The sequence below is a fragment of the Camelina sativa genome, chromosome 7 (genome assembly GCF_030686135.1).
Source record: "Camelina sativa cultivar CO46 ecotype springtype chromosome 7, ASM3068613v1".
Classification (NCBI taxonomy): Eukaryota; Viridiplantae; Streptophyta; class Magnoliopsida; order Brassicales; family Brassicaceae; genus Camelina; species Camelina sativa.
The window spans coordinates 4709608-4721259 of NC_141886.1; the positions used below are offsets into that span (position 1 = coordinate 4709608).

Genomic DNA, 11652 nt, shown 5'->3' on the forward strand with positions numbered 1-11652 from the left:
CTCAGAAGGTTCGTCAAGCGGGTGTCTGGTGGCGAACCTTGTTTAAGGATGCTCACAGTTTCATCACCAAGTGTGATGCTTGTCAGAAGATGGGCAACATCACAAGGAGGAACGAGATGCCCCAGAATCTGATCCTGGAAGTAGAGATATTTTATGTTTGGGGAATAGACTTCATGGGCCATTCAACCCTCCATCTAATGGGAATGTCTATATTCTGGTGGCAGTTGATTATGTTTCTAAGTGGGTTGAAGCCATTGCCAGTCCTACCAACGATCACAAGGTTGTTCTGAAGTTGTTCAAAAGTATAATCTTTCCAAGGTATGGGATACCCATAGCAGTGATCAGTGATGGTGGAACTCACTTCGTCAACAAGGTGTTCGAGAGTATGCTGAGAAAGTATGGTGTCAAGCATAAGGTGTCGACAACGTATCATCCTCAGACCAGGAGACAGGTTGAGATTTCGAACAAACAAATCAAGGGTATCCTGTCAAGGATTGTTGGAGTTTCGAAGAAAGACAGGTCTGTGAAGTTGGACGAGATTCTCTGGGCGTACAGAACAACGTTCAAGACGCCAATAGGACGAACACCATTTCAGTTGATCTATGGTAAAGCATGTCATCTCCCTGTAGAGGTTGATTATAAAGCACTCTGGACTATCAAGTTGCTGAACTTGGATATTTACACAGGTCAGGCTAAGAGAACTCTTGCATCGATGAGTTGGAAGAAATAAGACTTGATGCTTATGAGAGTTCAAAGATTTACAAGGAAAGGACCAAGAATTTTCATGACAAGAAGATTATTGTCAAGGAGCTCAAGGCTGGAGATCAGGTTTTGATGTTCAACTCCAGACTTAAGTTATTTCCTGGAAAGCTTAAGTCTAGGTGGTCTGGACCTTTCACAGTCAAAGACGTTCTGCCATTTGGACCCATCACTCTTCTGAACAAAGATGGCAGTGAATTCACTGTAAATGGTCAGAGAGTCAAGAAATATTTAGCTGATCAAGTCCGCCAGAGGGGTCTTCTGAGCTCCTCTATGAACCCCAAAAAATATAAAAAGCTGAAAAGTCAAGCTAGGGACTTTAAACAAGCTACTTGGAGGAAGTCCAAAAGGTATCACTGTAAATATTTTTTTTTTAGGATCCTTGTGTTTTTAATTTTTGTCTTTGGTTTTCTCGTGTTCAGAATCCACAGAAGGTAGTATGAGAAATAGAAAAGGAAAAATGAAAGTAGCAGTCAAAAGGTTACATCCAGCCCACTCGACCAAGAAGCTTAACACGCGCGGAACTCGACTCGGCCGTAAACTCATCTCACCCGTGACCTGTGCACTCGACCACCACCTTCACTTGTCATTTGAGTCTATCATATCCTACTCGACCGGCGAGCTCAAGGGAAGTCTCACTTCCGTCGTCACCGTTCACCACCACTCGAGTCGGCACCATGCGACTCGATCCCAGCTCGTTACACGACTTGACCGACGCCACTCGATCCTCTGTTCTGAAGTATCCTGCTCGAGTCAATTCTACTCACTCGACCAGTATAACTCGAGTTGACCATCTGCCACTCGACCGATAAGCTCAACACACGTCCCATCATCGCTGCTGTTCGTCACCCACGACCAGATCTTACTTGATTCTTCTGAAACTTTAGTCGTAGTCCCGGAGAGCAAACACACATCTGTCACCCTTCGACGCCCCTCTTTGTTACAACCACACAAGCTGAACGGCTCGACCACTGGATCATCCACCTCGGTCGAGTCGACGTGCGTCCACTCGACCCACATCGACCTGCTCTCCACTCGACCTGCTCTCCACTCGACCTGCACGAAGATCCACTCGCGTATCATCACGGTGCTGCGACTCGACCGGACCATCTAACCCAAGTCGATGGCATGCAGTACGACGAGCAGCAGACGTTTATCACAACACGCAAATGATTGAGCAGTAAGTCGACCAAGCAGCTGAGGCCACTCCTGCGAATCCTGAACAAGGCGAGGGGACTCCTTTTTGGGCGAGCACCGACTCCTTTTTCTACTACTGAGGTACTCCTACCATTCCTTTGTAAATACCATCTCATCCTTCCATTTTTTATTTTTGTTGTGATTCTCAAATCCTTCTTCAAATTTCTCTTACACAAGGGTCTGTGTAATTTAAGTTTGGGGGAGGGTTTGAGAGGATGTATCTGATGTTGTTTTTTGTGATTCTTATTTCAAATTTTTGCATCATATCATGTTTGAGTCTGCATTCATCTATTTGCATATAAAAACCATAAAAATTTGAAAAATCTTGAAAACGTTCACAAAAACAGAGTGTTCATGTAGTTTGCACTTGCATATTAGGATTGAGTCTAGTGTTATTCATACAGGGTTGTTGCATTTAGCATAGGGGTTGATGATGATTGTAACCTTGGTAGCATGCTGAATTCAATAGGATAGGATCAAGGCTCTTGTTATTAGTTCTTTGATGCATGTTGATTGAACTTGAAATGTAAGACTGAACAGGCTTTGAATCCTCGAAATTGTATTCTAGTCTTGATTGAAGCATATTTTGAATTGACATCATTCCCTATCCATCTGAACCTAATCTTGACTTGCAATTATCTTGTTATGCATTGAAGTCGAACTCATGGATACCATATACATACTTGGATTGTCTTTCACATTTTACCACCCTTGTCAATCCAAGTAGTTGATTCCCATTTTTGGAACAGTTCCCCGCACCCTTAACCAACCCTTCTTTCAAGCCAATTGTATTCTTGAGTGTCAGGCCTTTTCCGAGTTGAGCTTGTTAGAAAGTGTTAGGTTCTAACCGACAAGAGTAGGATCCTGTGTAGTTCTAGTTCGCGTTATCCGGACTAGTAGGACTAGGTGAGAACTCGATTTTGGTTATTGGGTATGGATTTGTGCAGAAAAGAAAAGGGTAGAATGTCTTAAGGAGGGGGATGTGTTTTCAAAGTTTACAAGTCTAGTAAAGGATTTGGGTTGAGCAAAGTAAAAAGAGTTATTGGTTGTGGGCATAAAGTAAAAGATTAGACAAAGAAAAGAAAGTAAAATGTTTAAGATATCCTTGGAAGAAAGAAAAGGAACCATAGTGATAGTAAAGATTTCCCAATTCGCTAGAGTGAAAAGAAGTGAACTCCTCCTAAGACTAAGTGAAAAGAGTTTGAGATGATGTTTCTGATGAAGGGTAGAGATAGGACCAACTTCTAGGTTAGAATGTTAGGACTGAGTTTCCCTGGGGACCTTTGGGTAGACAGGGCATTGCTCTTGTATGCATCAGTTGGTTTCAACCTTTAGCCTTCTTTTGAGCTCAACTCCTTTTCGTGAGAGAACCTTATTCTGTATTGACAAATTCACTTGAGAAGGAGACCATCTTCGTCTTTGACCTTTCGCTCTAGCCAAATGAGTTCAATGACATTGCGTAGCTTGATTCCTGGTTCTCTGTTATAATAAATGTTAAAGGGGGTGATTGATAGATTGCATGTGTAGATTAAATAAACAAAATTTCTTCACCATACATCATAGAACTAAAAACAAGGACCTTGATTTTAACTACTCTATTCAGCATGTTTTAGGTTCTGAAACCCATCTTCACACCTCTTCTCCATACGTTTTTCTTGATCGTTTGCTTGAGGGCAAGCAAAGAATAAGTTTGGCGAGTTGATATGTCTATATTTTACACTCTTTCATCATGCATTTGTTATTCATTTTGTTCTCTTAACTCATTGTTTTGCATTGTTTTTAGTCTCTTTTCCATAATATACATATCTAGGTAGACTTTGCATTGGTCTTGCATACATTTTGCATATTGGAGTTATTTCAGGTGTTTAGGAGATGTCCAGACTGTTGGAACTGAATGGAGGTTGAGACATGCGGCTCGACCAAACATGCCCGGAATGGACGTCATGTGACTCGACCGACATCCGACTTGGATGCGCTCCCAGGAAGAAGCACCAGCATCCCACTCGATCCGTCATGCCTGGAATGGATGTCATCAACACTCCCGGAACCGTCTCTCGAGCCATTCTCACAACACTCCCGGAACCATCGATCGAGCCACCCCGTTCGAACCGTTCCAATCGAGTGGGATTTAGCTTTCGACGTCTTCATCAAAGTTATAGAGAATTGAGTCATCTTTCCACTGCCGTTTGTTTCCAGTCAATCGGAGGTGTGGTCAAAAGTTATCATCGTTTTAGTGGATGCGTATACACCCAGCTCGAGCCGCTGCCCGTCGACTCGACCCTCCAGCTCGAGCCGCTGCCCGTCGACTCGACCCTCCAGCTCAAGCCGCTGCCCGTCGACTCGACCCTCCACCACTCGAGCCACCCACTCGAGCCAACACCATCAACCACTCAAGCCACCCACTCGAGCCAACACCATCAACCACTCGAGCCACCACTTGTTCGCACATGTCAGGAAGACGTTCCGTCTCACACGCTTCAGGAGATTCCCAAACCGACGCTCTATCTTGTCGTTTTAAGTTTTAGGGATTCGCATGTTTTTACTATATATACATTTTGTTAAGTCTTGGTTTGGAACATCTCATCTTTTATCTCGTTTTCTTTTCTAAGGTTTTACCTAGCCACCAAAAACGTTATCAAACTTTGTATCCCGACATCTTTTGATTTATTTCGTATTTGCATTTGATTTCTTCTACAAAATTGTTCATCTCATTCCTGTGTATCTTATTATGCTTTGTTCAATGTTTTCTGGATTTGTGTCTTGGGTGATGATTTCCGGATCTGAGTAGTGTAGTAGTCCTTGAGGATAGAATAGATTAGGTGGAGGATCTTAGGATGTAGAGTGTTTAAGCTTTGATTTTTATGATTCCCTTCTGGACTAGTGTTAGAAATGCTAGTTTCTCTCTGATCAATTGGAACGAGGTTCGATACATTTCCACACCCAAAAGGTGTTTGATGAAATGTCTGACCAACTAGTGCCAGAGACTTACGTTCCTAGCCTAAGAGATTAGTTGTCTAGGATGTTTGTTGACATGAACGAACTTGTTTGTCATGCCTGCTCAACCATGTTTCTCTAGCGAGAGCTGGGTATGGAAGTGGTTGAGTCTGAGTAGCTTTTGCTAAGAGACTAGATTAGCTAAGTTGTGATGTTCGTTGTTTAGGGATAGATTGCTTGTGGCATGTTAAACACTCTATAGCCTAGGAGACTTCACCGACATCCATTACTCCCATCCTTAGGACCTCTATCTTTCTGATTTTATTACATTCCTGAGACTATTTCATTTCTTGCCTTTTTCTTCATGCTTAGAATCCTTTTCGTTTTTACTTTTGTTTACTCCTTGCCATACATTTTCGTTTCTAGTTCTAGAACACATTTCCATTTTGCATTCTGATCATTCTAGGATTGTTAGACATAAAATCACTCTCTGAACTGGCTTGACTTGTGATTGCTTGATTGCATCTCAATTGTTAGTAAAATTTCCAAACTGGATTGACACCTTAAGTATTACAACTGCATAAGGTTAATTGAACCTACTAGGAGACTCAAAAAAATCCTAGTATCAGTTGGAGATGTTAAGACCAAACTCGGTAGATCCAGTGATCTTAAACGAACGTCGTGAGCAAGATAAAGTGTTTGGTCTCCTCTTTATGTTAAACTCCTCATACAATGATCTCATCAAAACACATCCTCCGTTCAGATAAACTCCCAAGTCTCGACGAGGTATGTAATCAAATTCAAAAAGAGCATGGCTCGATTGGTCTCTTTGGAGCTAAAGGAGACCTTATCACCGCCAACAAAGGAGATGTGGCTGTTGCAACCAAGGGTTACTACAAAGGTGATGGGAAGAACCGTGTCATATGTGACCATTGTAAGAAACCGGGTCATTTCAAAGATAAATGTTGGAACCTTCATCCTCACCTCCGACCAAGAAGTATCAATCCAAGGGCAAACAAGCATGTGGACATGGGGAAGGTCAAGCTCAAGTGTCAACTCAAATCACTGAAAGTAATGGAGCAACACTAGCAGCTTCCTCAGAGGTGGTGAGGAGATCTGACCTCGATGCTATCATCAAGGCTCTAAAAGAGTCTTCTGGTAATGTTTATCTTACTCTTAATGCTGTGAAACCTCTTATTGTGGATTATGGTGCTTCACATCATATGATTAGTGACTCTAAGTTAATTAGAGATATCAAACCAACTTTAGGGGAATGTGATAATAGCAAATGGAGATAAGGTACCAATTAAGGGAATTGAAAATTTAAATCTGTCTGATAGAACCTCTAAAGCGTTTTATATGCCTAGTTTCACATTGAATTTGTTATCGGTTAAGAAGGTGACTAATGATCTTAATTGTTATGCAATCTTTGGTCCTAATGATGTGTATTTTCAGGATATTGAAACAAGTAAGGTTCTTGGAAAAGGAAGCACTAAAGTTGACCTTTATATTCTTGAGGATTCAAACCTTACCACTGCTTTATCTTCTTGCTTTAAGACAATAATCGATGAGACTAATGGTTCAATTTGGCATGCTAGACTTGGTCATCCATATTTTCATGCATTGCAACTAGTTTTACCTAGTTTTTCTTTTAAAAATAATGAGTGTGAAGCTTGCATTCTTGGTAAACATTGCAAAACAGTTTTTCCCAACTCTTCTACTATGTATGAGCATTGTTTTGATTTAATTCATTATGATGTTTGGACATCACAATGCTTGTCTCGTGAAAATCAGAAATATTTTGTCACTTTTATTGATGAAATATCAAAATATATGTGGTTAACTTTGCTTCCATCTAAGAATAGAGTTCTTGAAGCTTTTCTAAACTTTTAGAATTATGTGACTAACCAATTTAATGCCAAGATAAAGATTTTGAGATCAAATAATGGTGGGGAGTACACAAGTCATATGTTTAAACAACATCTAGCCAAACACGGGATTGTGCACCAAACAAGCTGTCCTTATATGCCTCAACAAAATGGTGTAGCTGAAAGGAAGAATAGACACCTTATGGAGGTTGCCCGGTCCATGATGTTTCACTCTAATGTACCAAAGAAGTTCTGGGGAGATGGAATCGTCACTGCTTGCTACCTAATCAATCGAACTCCAACAAAAATACTGTGTGATATCTCTCCATTTGAAGTGCTTAACAAGATTAAACCATCTATTAATCACTTACGTGTATTTGGCTGTGTATGTTATGTCCTAAAACTAGGTGAGCAACGTGACAAACTCGATGCTAAGAGTGTCAAGAGCATGTTTATTGGATATTCAACTATACAGAAGGGATATAAATGCTATGAACCAGAAGCTAGAAGAGTCTTGGTGTCAAGGGAAGTAAAATTCTTAGAATCCAAGGGGTTCCATGATGAAAAGAATTGGGAAGACTTGAAAGATCTCTCCTGTTCTCAATCTGACAAAGCAAACAATCTTCGCATTCTGATAGAAAGGCTTGGGGTTACTAATAATCAGCCTCCACCATCACCTCCCGTCAGTACACCACCAATAGAATCTGACAATGAACCGATTGAGCTGCATAGTCCGGATTCAGCAAGTGAAGACGTGAGCATTTCACCAGTAGAACCTGCTCAACAACATCAAGACGAGGATGACATAGATAACCATGAGGAAACTCTCAACTCACTTGGTACTGATAGTAGTAAGGACCCTACATCAGCTGATGATCTTACCTTAGAAGGAGAAGAAGCTGAAACAGAAGAGGATCAACATGAGGTTGTGGAGACCGATATCATACCACTCCGCAGAAGTGAGCGGCTCAAGTTTCCTGCATCAAACTGGAAAAACACTCGAGTCTACTACAATAGTCAGGTCGTGGCTCATCCTATACAAGCAGTCTGCACTCTTGCACACCTTCTTGTCGAACATCAAGTCTTTCTTACTCAAATAGACCAACATTGGATCCCACAGAGTTATGAGGAAGCTAAAGAACACAAAGTTTGGAGGGATGCTGTGGGAGATGAAACTAATGCAATGGTAAAGAATCATACATGGGATGAAGCTGATTTGCCAAAGGGGAAGAAAGCTGTGACATCTCGGTGGATATTCACTATCAATTACAAGAGTGATGGGGGGATAGAAAGATATAAAGCCAGGCTTGTAGCTAGAGGATTCACTCAAACCTATGGAGAAGACTACCTTGAGACATTCGCACCAGTAGCCAAACTCCACACGGTAAGGGTAGTTCTTTCACTAGCTGTTAACCTCTCTTGGGATTTGTGGCAAATGGATGTGAAGAATGCATTTCTGCAAGGAGAACTCGAGGATGAGGTGTACATGATACCACCACCCGGGCCTTGAAGACACTATCAGACCTGGAAAGGTGTTCAAACTCAAGAAAGCCATCTACAGTTTAAAACAATCACCAAGGCTTGGTATCACAAACTAAGCTCAACACTTATTGATAAAGGCTTTAGAAGATCAGAGGCTGATCACACATTGTTCACATATCCAAGCCAAAGAGGTATTATAGTTATCCTCATATATGTTGATGACATTATCATCTCTAGGGATGACAAGGTAGGCATTCAGGATACCAAACAGTACCTTAAATCTTTATTTGATATTAAAGATCTTGGTGAACTAAAGTACTTTCTTGGGATAGAAGTATGTCGTTCTGAAGAAGGACTATTTTTATCACAAAGAAAGTACACACTTGATGTTTTGAAAGATGTAGGTAAACTCGGATCAAGACCGGTTGAAACACCACTCGAAGAGAACTACAAGGCAAACCGTAAGGGGGAGTTTAATCAAACTCCCTTCGAAGATGTAAAATAGTATCGACGGTTGGTAGGTAATCTTATTTATCTCACCATAACTCGACCTGATATATGATTTGCTGTGAACCAGGTAAGCCAACATATGCAAAAACCAACAATACATCATTGGGAGATGGTGAGCCCGCATACTCAAGTACCTTAAAGGAGTACCTGGACAAGGCATTTGGATGGGATGCAACAAAAATACGGAACTTGTAGGATACTGTGATGCAGATTATGCTGGGGATCGTGAAGATAGGCGTTCAACAACGGGTTATTGTACATTTGTGGGAGGCAATCTTGTTATCTGGAAAAGTAAAAAGCAAAAGGTGGTCTCTCTCTCAAGTGCGGAATCCGAATACAGGGCAATGAGGAAGCTCACAACTGAACTAATGTGGCTCAAGGCACTCTTAAAGGATCTAGCGTCAATACTTCACAACCGATCACAATGCACTGTGACAATGAAGCAGCCATCCACATTGCAACCAACTCAGTATTTCATGAAAAGACCAAACACATAGAGGTGGACTGTCATAAATTCAGGGAGCAAGTTCAACTTGGAGTGATCTTACCATACCACACCGAAAGTTCAGAACAATTGGCAGATATCTTCACCAAAGCGGCAAGTTCAAAAGTTTGTGAGTATATACACTCCAAACTCGGGTTCATGGACCTCACTCGGCCACAAATGAAGACCCTAAACTACTGACCCTATACTCTTTTTCCCTTAGTGTGTTTTTGTCCCAAATGGGTTTTATACACTAAGGTTTTTAATGAGGTGGGTGTTCATAGTTCCAAGGTTAACAGCTACTCACATGGTTAAGCTTGAGGGGGAGTATTAAGATGAACAGGCCAATAATTGTCTATATGTCGTTTTGTATAGAGTTAGGACAGAGTTAGGACTTTCCTTATTTGATCTTCCTGTATGCATATATATAGAATGTAGCTAGGTTAATGAAAACCTAAGGAATGAGAAACACCCTTCTCCTATTCTAATCTAGCCGTCACTCTCTATTCTCTCTATACTCTCTATACTCTCTCAAATCTCTCTTCTTCTTCTCGAATTCTCACTCACTCTCTTCATTCTCACTCACTCTCTTCATTCTCACCTCGTGATTAATTCTTACAGGACACACAAAAATCCTAGTATCAACAATATCATCCTATTCCAAAAAAGTGGTAAGTAGTAGTTTATTCTGATCGTTTTATGAGAAAAAAGGTCTAGTTTGATGATAGCTTTGGTTATTAGTAGATGAAACTCAAAATATTGTACTCATGTTTCTGTGTAATGCCTCAAACTTTCATCGCAATAGATATATTATTACCTAGCTTAACATAATTAATAGATTAACTCGACTCAGTTTTGTTTTTTTTCATGCCGGGTGAAATTAAACTAGTAAAACACACGCTAATTAACTAGCTTTACATAGTAAGGATATCTAGATTAACATTGTACTGATAATATATGACATATCCAAATATTTTCGTTGTTTGATAGGTTACATGGAGACTTCTTCGATCATCCTTCTCTGTAAATAGAGATATCCTCTGAAAATGTTGAAGATTCTGGTAGAGGCAGTGTGGGAATTTGAAAAACTGGCCTAGGAGGGATTTCTAGAGCATCCAAACTTCCCTCCATCATCTCTACAACTCTATTCATATATGTTGGAGAAGGCTGAATACACCACAAACCCACCAATGTCATCTTCTTTGCTACCTCTTCTTCTTCGTTAGTGATTCCAATCTCAATATGCCTTTTGGACTTGCCTAACTCCAGATCCTTATATACCCATTCAGGAGAGTACATAGAACTTGGGTTAGAAGCAGCGCGAACTTGATTAAAATTTTCTTTGTTCCTCACACCAATCATATCGAGAACCAACATTCCATAGCTATAGACATCTGATTTGTGCGACACATTCCATAAAACTCTGGTGATCATCTCTAGTGCAATGTACCCTACGGTACCTCTTGTATCCAGCAACGATAAGATGCTCTCTTTCTTCTCACATAGCTTAGCAAGTCCAAAGTCTGAAACCTTGGGGCAAAAATTGTCATCTAAGAGCACATTTTGTGGTTTAATGTCAAAATGTACAATCCTTGTTTTGCAACCATGGTGCAAATACTCTAGACCACTGTAGGAACTAGGTTTCCACAATGAATTTGTTTAAGGGGGGGGGAACAAATTCAATAGAGTTATCTCTCTAGAAAATAGATCTAAGCCTTGGAATTAAAAGTAAAGAAGTAGAACTCAAAAGAATTAGGGTTTATTGCTAAGAACAAGAGGAGAACTCAATTATTGTATTCGATTCTGGATACCTTACAATGGAGAAGTATCCCCCTCTTTATACATGCTCTAAGATTACAATATATATTCACTTTCCTTATCGGACGAAGTGAGATATGGAAAGCTGCCTCATTGCTTCATTCGGCCGCCGTGCCGAAGTGGAAGTCGGCTCCTTCTTCTTCAAGGTGACACTTTGGCCGAACTGACTTCTTGTTGACCTAATCAAGCCCTTAACCGGTTTCCCAGTTAACTAATCAATTAGTATTTCTGGTTTAGCTCGGTATGTCGGGGGTGCTGAATCCCGTACCAACAACCACGGGCAACTCCTAGCGCAATTCCTATATAGTGTTGTCCAATCCATATTAACTGAGGACTTGCCTGAGATGAACTTGTCAAGTGACCCATTTTCCAAAAACTCATATATAATTGCTCTTTTAGAACCTTCAGAGCAGAAACCAAGCAAGGAAATAATGTTGAGATGAGAAGTTCTGCTAATGCTCGCAACTTCATTGATGAAGTCTTCACCATTACCCTTCGAGTCTTTCAAGACCTTCACCACAACCAAACGGCCATCACCAAGTGTTCCTCGATAAACTATTCCAAATCCGCCTGTTCCAACCACTTCAGCAAATGACTTTG

At 40.8% G+C, this 11652-nt stretch overlaps 1 pseudogene; it reads right to left on the minus strand.

Moving 5' to 3' along the window:
- Positions 1-10198: 10198 nt before the first annotated feature.
- LOC147940862 (LEAF RUST 10 DISEASE-RESISTANCE LOCUS RECEPTOR-LIKE PROTEIN KINASE-like 2.5 pseudogene) lies at positions 10199-10861 on the minus strand (annotated as a pseudogene).
- Between the last annotated feature and the right edge of the window lie 791 nt (positions 10862-11652).